The 9,144-nt window shown below is 49.4% G+C and overlaps 1 pseudogene; it reads right to left on the reverse strand.

Moving 5' to 3' along the window:
* Positions 1–7,275: 7,275 nt before the first annotated feature.
* Positions 7,276–8,778, reverse strand: LOC148516601 (uncharacterized; annotated as a pseudogene).
* Positions 8,779–9,144: the final 366 nt, after the last annotated feature.

The raw sequence follows: 9,144 nt of genomic DNA on the forward strand, positions 1-9,144 counted from the left end.
GAAGGGGGCGGGGCTTAAGCTGTGATTCTGCATGAATCACAGCATTTGGCCCTGCCCCCTATGTAAATTGTGCCCAATCGTGGGGCGGGGCTTAATGGCGCGAATCATCAAGCCCCGCCCCCGTCGGCCCCCTGCTGCTTCTCTTACCCGGGCTTCTCCCGGGAAGAGAATATTAAAGGTAGGCAACCCTGGGATAATGTATAAATGATATTCTTTTTATACTGCTTCATTCCATACTTGCCTACTCTCCCAGAAGGTGCGGGAGACTCCCAGTGGGTGGATCCCCTGCATCCCACCTACTTCATAGAGAAGTGGGCAGGATGGGGAAATAATACTGGGAATCACAGGTCTTTATGGTCTAAAAAGGAAGTAAGTACTGTAGGTTTGTTTTAGCGTTGTCCCCTTCCTCGCAATGACGGGAGAGCCCACCCTTCCACCCAAAGTCGGTTACCGTACTTGACTACTCTCCCAGAATAGCCAGAATACTCTCAAATTTTGTGGACTCCTCCCAGACTCTTGAGTAAGTTGGCCACTCTGCTGGAAGTATAAGTGCCTGGATGATGCACTTGGAAGCAGTGAGTGGGCCATAATGATGTTAGTTAAATCCTTCAAATATAGTGCCATTATTGTTGCCTCTGGTCCTGATTCAGAGGCGCTCGCTATTTGCGAGCACTCGCTCTGAATCAGGGCGGATTTAAAAAAAAAATCCGCCTCCAGGCCGCTCGCATAGCTGTGATTATCTCGACCATTGAGCTTGCGATGAGACCCTTGTGTTAAGGTCTCGTCCACCGCAAGCCCCAGTGAATTTACTGCTCTAATAGAGCAGGAAGTTCACTACTGACCTCACGTGTGATGTCAGTAGGGCCGCCCACAAACGGCAGGCGTTCCTTTGGGAACGCCTCCATTTGTGTAGCCACCCATCCGACCCGCCTACAAAACAGGGCGAGCTGTCGATCAACATCGACAGCTGCCCCCTTTTGCTGCGAGCCCCGAGCGAGTGAAGTTCTCACTCGCGCACGCCGCACGTGCACGCACTGCCTGACCATCGACCCGCTTGCGAGCGGGGTCTGAATCAGGCCCTCTGTCTTTTAAGGCATTCGTCAAGCCCTGCCCACTCAGCGTATCATGTAAATCATTTCTTTTTGTGTAAAATGAGCATTTATGTATCCTTACACTTAAGGAAGCCGAATGTGGGGGAGAAGAGTTGGGCAAGGATAGGCAGCCAACTGTGAGGATGATGATGATGGGGATGATCACGACGGGCCTTTGTAGTCTAAGAAAGTAAAGAATTTTTCATAGTATGCCACTAGCACTAGAAAACAGCCATCAGCAAAGGAGATATAGCAAATATAACCATGGGCACCGAAAAGGGGGGGGGGAGTACTAATTACCCGGGTCCGCCGCCGCCCCTCCTCCCTCTTACCTGTCTGCAACCTCTATCGCCAGCCCAGCATATGCTGCTGTGTGCTGGGCTGCAGTGGGGTCCCGGCTGAGTGGCTCACGGCGCCCCCTTGTTTAGTGTGAATACTTTTCTATTTGTCACGTCCGGATGTATATAGACTACAACTGCTGGAACTTGGCACGGTGGGCTAAGGGTAGCGGGTGAGTGGAAACGGGAAGGCCATATATATACGTCCCCTTCATACGTCTCTCCCAGATATTCACCAATGACCCCTCCAAGCGGGTGTTGGGTTTCCCTGCACCAAGGGAACAGGTCGCGGCCCCTGAGGCAGGTACCTGGAGAACACACAGAGATAGATATGGGAGGACTATATAAGCAGTGATGAGCAAGGATGATGCTCCGAAGACTGATATGTGAGTTGCACTGGTAATCAGCACCAGGTATGGGATGCTGAATAGCGATGGTGATCAGGACTTGGTATGAGACGCTGAGTGACGATGGTAATCGATAATTGGTATGAGATGCTGAGTGACGATGGTAGTCAGCACTTGGAATGAGACACTTAGAATCGATGGTAATCGATAGTTGGTATGAGATACTGAGAATGGATGATAATCGATAGTTGGTATAAGATGCTGAGTGGGGATGGTAGCCAGCAGTTGGTATAAGACACTGAGAAGCAATGGTAGTTAGCACTTGGAATGAGACACTGATAATCAATGGTAATTGATAGTTGGTATAAGATGCTGAGTGGCTATGGTAGTCAGCACTTGATATGAAACACTGAGAATCGATAGTAGTCAGTACTTGATATAAAACATTGGGGTTCGAAGGTAGTCAGCACTTGGTATGATACACTGGGCCTGATTCAGAGCCGCTCGTTCGCTCCGAGCGATGTTTGCCTAACTGCGCATGCGTACAGATCGTTATACGCATGCGCGAACCAGTCAGTGCGGTCGAAATTCATGTGCTCGCAAAATAGCGAATGCCTGAAAATTTGAGTGACAGAAAGAGGCGTATGTGGGTGGTAACAGGGAAGGTGCTTGAAAACGGGGAGTGGAGAGCCGAACGCAGGCGTGCTTAAAGGTCAAAACGGGCATTTTATGGGTGTGCATAATTAATACAGCAGCGTCATTGACCACGTCACTGGGTTATTTTATAGCCAGAACTGCTCGCAAGATTGTGGTAGGAAAAACCAACCACAAGAATAGCGAGCAGTTCATACGCTGGTCGATGTACTCGATTAATCTAATAAATAGCGGACATGACGTAGGATGTGAGCGGCCAGGGGGCGTAGTTTCCCAAAAAACGACCGCAAGTTTTGTTCACTTGTTCAGACCTAGAGGCGTGAACAGACCGCAAAGAGCGAACGGTTCATTTGAATAGCCACCCCTATTTTCTGGACGAGCAAGCGCTAATTGCGTCCGGCTCTGAATCAGGCCCACTGGACAGCGGTGGTAGTCAGCACTAGGTATGAATAGCTGAACAGCGGTGGTAGTCACTTGGAGGGCTCACTGGGAAGGAACACTGCGGAGTCTGAGACGCAGTCACAGTAGAAACCACTAGAGGAGCGAAGTTGTACAGGAAACTTCCTGCTGCAGGAAGTGTCCTAAAATACCCCTTGGTAGCTGGCCATTGGCCAGAGACATCAGCTGACCGACCGCAGAACTACCATAGGAGTATATATGATCAGATTACATGAACCAACATGGCGGCGTCCAGGGCTGCTCCTGCAGCAACCAGGATGCACACTTAAAAGCTCTAGAGGTCCCTGGGCAGAATTCTCAGCCACTGCCTGTCTCCACGGCTGACGTCCGGATGCTATCGCAGACGTGAGTACCGGCCAATCCCAGGCTGCATCCTGACACTATTTTGTTTTGTAAGGTGGCATAGCCACGTCTCCCATGATCAGGCCACGCCCCCGGAAAGTACCGGTGCACGGCCCATCACTCTACGGACCAAGTAGCTTGTGTGATGTTTAGGTTTTTAGGGATACAAATTGGAAAATAGAAATACTTAGGCCCTGAAGCAGTTCAGCCACAGCAGCCTACTTACTTCCTTAAGCCAATGCGAGAATCCGCCCGTGTAGTCTTAAAATCTTCGCGTTTGCATGTGAAAAAGTCTATCCCACCCACTGTTCTTATCTGCACTTGAACCCACCTCATGCTGGGTGCAAAAGATCCATCTACACCAGCCGGCCAATGTGCGTCAGCGTGCTATAGTCCAGCAAGGAAGCCGGCATAAACGCAAATGACACTCTCACGAGAAGGAATAGTTCCATGCGTTCACACGATTGCTGCCTAGTTACCACCCAGAAACACACATTTTACAGATTGTGTGCTTCATTCGTGTGCGCATACCTGATCTGGTGAGTACGCCAATTTTGCTATTTGGCAAATGCGTAGTATTCAGATGACTGCGAGATCTGTGTGCATTTCTACTTACGTCCGATTCAGAAACGGGTCCTTATTTTATACATCTTAAAACGTTTTTTTTCTCATTATTTTCCTTCTGTATTCCTGTGCTTCTTGGATCACAGATCATGGAGTTAATCTCTCGAAATGTCAAACCTGTTGGTTAAATTTGCCGTTTATATCCCTACGCAGTTAAAGACAAATTGTGCAGCATCGCGGCGACTGCATGTCCTTGAGAAGTCACAGGTTATTCTCTTCTGCTCTCAATTTCATGGAACTACGCGTCTAAATGTTCATTGCCCTATCGTGTCACATTGGCTGTCCCCAGAGCCACGTGCAAGTCTCCTATCTCATTCTACCTACTGCAGCGGTAATTAGTTAGAACTGCACACACACAGAACAGACGTGGCAGATGAAAAATGCAACACGATATATACAACTTTGAGGGCCCCATTTATCAATGAGTTTTATCATATGCAACGAGTTTTAAAACTTGCTGCGTATTATAAATGGTGCTCCAGCCAATCAGCTCCCAACTGTCATTGTTCAAGCAGATGACAGCTAGGTGCTGATTGGCTGGAGCACCATTATCATACGCAACAGGTTTTAAAACTCGATGCGTATGATAAAACTCATTGATAAAGGGCCCCTCACTCTTTATTAAGTTATTTGTCCCCTCAAAGTTTTCTATCTGTACTTATGTGCAGGGAAATAAACGTGGCGCTACGGCGGGCCTCATTAATGAAGTGGACCGGATGCTCGCTGCAAATCACTTTGCTTTTGCGTCAGTGCAGATTGAGGGCATTCCTTACTAGTTTTGCAGTTAGGTGGACAAATGACAATTTATTTTGTAGACTGGGTTATTTTAATTGGCTTGTGAGGTGGAGAGGAAGCATTTAGGGAGGTGTTTTCCGCTGTTTGGATAGGCGCACGACCTTGGTTAGAGGTGCTGGAAACCCACTCTCATCACTATGCTATTAATAGAACCCATTTTACACCAACAAGCTGCTCTTCGCTTTAAGGTGCATATCTATGTAAACTTTTTTTTAAATACTATAAATTCCTTCAAAAACGCAATTATACATAATCAATACAGCTCTGGTGTCCCCTCGCGCTCTTTGCTAATTAATACATTGGGGGAGACTCGCTAAAAAAGCGGTTTGTGTGAAATCCGCATCTCTTCCTGGATGTCCGAGCGCTCTCTGAAGCTCAACATGGACAAAACCAAACTCATAATTTTTCCCCCTAATAGAGTCTCCACTCCAACCAATCTCGCTATCACTGTTGACAACACCATCATCTCCCCTGTCCCCCAGCTTCGCTGTTTGGGGGTCACCATTGACTCCACACTCTACTTCACCCCAACATTCAATCTCTGGCTCAATCCTGTCAGTTCCAGCTACGCAACATCGCTGGCATTAGGCCTTTCCTCTCCCAGAATGCTACCAAACTGATTATTCATTCACTAATCATTTCTCGGCTTGACTACTGCAACCTTCTCCTCACAGGCCTCCCACGTTGCCATCTTGCTCCCCTCCAAACTGTTCTCAATGCTGCAGCTAGACTTATCTTCCTCTCCCGCCGTCCCACTTCTGCACTGGCTCCCATTCCCCTTCAGAATCCTCTTCAAACTCCTCACCTTCACATACAAGGCCCTCTCTAACTCTACCGCTCCCTACATCGCCAACCTCCTCTCCTTACACACTCCCTCCCATCCACTCCGGTCTGCCAATGTCTGTTACCTCTCTTCCACTCACTTCATCTCATGCTCGTATCCAAGATTTTGCTCGTGCAGCCCCGCTTCACTGGAATAAGCTCCCTCGCTCGATCAGGCTTTCCCCGACCTTGCAGAGCTTCAAACGTGCACTGAAAACCCACCTGTTCATCAAAGCGTACCCTTCCACCACATAACCAGGTCACCAAGTCTCTGTCCCTCCTGCCTCAGCCATCTCTACCTCGCCTACTTCCTGCACTCAAGTCCCCCTCTACACACTCATGCCTCATGTCATCTGTCCGTCTCCCCTCTCTCCTAGATTGTAAGCTCCTAGGAGCAGGGTCCTCCTCCCCACTGTCTCACAGCCTTCTTCTCTAGCACTTCTATGACAGCCTTCACCTTCAGAGCTGTACTGTGTATGGAGAATTGTGTTGCTAATTGTCACTTGTGTTCTGTTTATATTTTGGTTACTGTATTATAATGTTCTGTGAACCCTTTACCGAATTTACGGTGCTGCGGACCACTTGTGGCACCCTATAAGTATAATTTAATAATAATAATAATAATAATAATAAAATCACAGCTAATCGCTAGCGTTTTTCTCATCCAAACTGTTAGATTCACTAAGCTATTTGGTGGATGACAAACGCCGTAGTTTTTAACCCATGGCAGCCCGCCGGAAAAAACACTAGAGCTTCCTGTCCAATCCGCACATGAGGACGCACAATACACTTATTGTGACGACAATCAATATTTATTGACTAAAGAGGCAAAAGTAATTATTAATTATCTTATGGCGGCAATATTCATATCTAAAGGGGGGGGAATGAACATATGATTTTTCCTAGCGAACAATATTATTTATAAATTATTGTATGGGGCAATATTAATTGATTGCTAATGGGGACAATAAAAATGGTATGTAGTCAGGAAGCCGGCGGTCGAAATGCCGACTGCCAGCTTCCCGACTGTCAAATCCCGGATGGGATTAATGATAGGCAACCCGCTGAAATCCCAACTCCTGGCATACCGAATGAAGGTAAGCCGGGCGGCGGGTGCGGACAGCTGCAGGGGGGGTTAGGGCTCCCAGGGGGAGCTTAGGGCTAGGCACCCCCCCGGGAGGATTAGGGGAAGGGCGGGTTAGGCACCCCCAGGGGGGTTAGGGTTAGGCAACCCCCGGGAGGGTTAGGTTTAGGGTGCGGGGAGGGAGGTTTGGTTTAAACACTTACAGGTTGAGGTTAGGGTTAGGCACTGGGGGGGGGGGGAGGTTAGGGGTAGGCACCCCTAAAGGAGGGTTAGGGGGGGAGAGGGATAGGGATAGTGAAAAAAACTTACCTGTCGAGATCTGCTGTTGCCGGTCTTCCGGCGGTCACACATACCGATTCCAATAAAAATACCCCTGTTATAAATGCATTTAGGAATAAAATCAACTGTGAGGTCCCACCTTTGAGCGTAAGAAAGTGTTATGTGTAGTGCATCCCTATTACACACTAAAACATCACCTTTTATCATTCTGTGTGTAGTCTGCGCTAAGCAGTGACCACGTACATATTATAATTAACACCTGTGCATCAAATTACAATACAGAGAACATTCCAGTGACTCATTTACAACACAGGGAACAATCTAAGGCAAAGGCATTTCAATAGAGGAGTTGTGTCCAAGTGTAGACCCCATGTATCCCAGTGTAGACCCCATGCAGGACCCTCCCTCTCACGCTGGCGCTTGCACCAAGCCACTTCATCTCAGCACGGCTCTCCACATTTCCCCCCTTTTTCCTTTGTAGTCCCTACAAAGTCTTCTTCCATCTCCATCGTCCGCGGGTCAGGGTATTCTATGGTCCCTCCAGCGAGGATCTGTTCGAGGGCCCAGTCAGGACCGACTATGACCCCACATTCCTTCTCCACTGGCTCAGGGCTCTCCATCTTCGTACCTCTTAACTTTTTGTTCTCTGGATCCTCTGTGGGAGTGGCAACTCGAAAGTGCCACTCACGATGGGCCACCATGGGGAATTTCCTTCTAAGGGTGCCGCAGCCACCCACTATTCTTCCAACTTGTCTGGGGCATCTTCACTGTATTCAGGGTGTGGCACTAACCACCAACCAATAGTGGATTCCTCCGGGGCATCCTCTTTCTCCCGGGTATCTGCCGACATTTTCCGCAAATCCTCGTTGGGCATCGCCAACGGTCCCGTATCCTCTTCGGGAACCGGTCCTCCCACGGCATCACAATCATCTCCTTCCCCATCCGTACAGACCATCACTCCTGGCAGGTTGTCACGCTTCAGGACTTCCTGCCATTTGCACTCCTGGGCACTCACTTCGCCCGGGTCTTCACCTCCCAGTCATCCACATCCGTCTTCTGCGGGCAAGGATTATTCTTCACTGGAACCTCTTTGGGGCATAACAGTGCCACTGCATCTTCCCATGGACACTCCTGGGCCAAGTGTCCCTGCCGCCGACACTTCCAGCACGGGGGTGCTGTTGCCACTTTCTTCACAAAGGGATTTCTACCCCTCGGCTCCTGCTGAGGAAAAATGGGCACCTGCGAACGTACTTCCAGCAGGCTCTTCTGCTCCACTTCCCCGGCTTCTTCTAGCCATTTCTGGGCTCAGCCATTCAAGATCATCCGGTCTTCATCCCACGGACAATCTTGAAGCTCATGTCCTATCTCTTTACAGAGCTCACACACCGGCTCCTTGGTCACCTTGTGCCGGAGTTCTTGGTGTTGCTCCACCTGCCGCGACACAGAAGATATTTCTGCCTTCTTCGGTGTTTCCGCCCAGGGACAATCCGGGAGCTCATGCTCTCGATCTCCACATCCTTCACACCGGAATTCTTCGTCCTCCAGGTGCCACTCTTCATCACGTGGACAGCTATTATGCTCATGCCCGTAGGTTCCACAGAGCATACACCAGGGTTCTTCTGATCACATCTTTGAACCGCTTGCTGGACCATCTGTGTGATCTCCAACGGGGACATTTCTTAATCTTCTGTCGCCCTAAACTCACGCCAGGGACCTTCGCTGGCATTATGTCCCAGACGCTGACACGTCTTGCAGGGGGTCACAGCGGATTTCTTGCACCCCTTCTCCTGGCGCTCTTCCTTGCCGCGCTGTACCGACCGCTGCACCATCTTCATGATGTCTTCTCCCGACACCGTAATCCAGTCACTCTTGTCCTCACACGTCTGGGGATGGTTCCGCTCCAGAGCGGTCCGTAGGTGGGTCCTCTTGCCGGTGGTCCACATCGTGTCCACTGTCCATAATCCTGCCGACTACGCCAAATGTAAGAGGGGTGCGGTGCAGTGCCTACTTCAGTTCCTTACCTTGCATCGCACCCTCTTACTTTCAGGCCGTGTTTTGAACAGACGGTCCTGGAACTCCCAAATAGAACACGGACACGATGACCTAGGAGGACGGAGACTATGTGAGTACCGTCCCTCTTCACGTCGACCGACACGCCCTACCGAACCAAGGGATAAATTCAGGTTTTAAGTGAAGATCATCATTGGCACTTTTGGCCTCAGATCCCAAATTTTCACCTATCGGTACTCACGCACCAGGTGAAGACTCGTCCTTGCACCGAGTTGCAAGGTTCACTGTCCGCCCAGAAG

This window comes from Taudactylus pleione, unplaced genomic scaffold, assembly GCF_031769625.1.
Source record: "Taudactylus pleione unplaced genomic scaffold, aTauple2 ptg000245l, whole genome shotgun sequence".
NCBI lineage: Eukaryota > Metazoa > Chordata > Amphibia > Anura > Myobatrachidae > Taudactylus > Taudactylus pleione.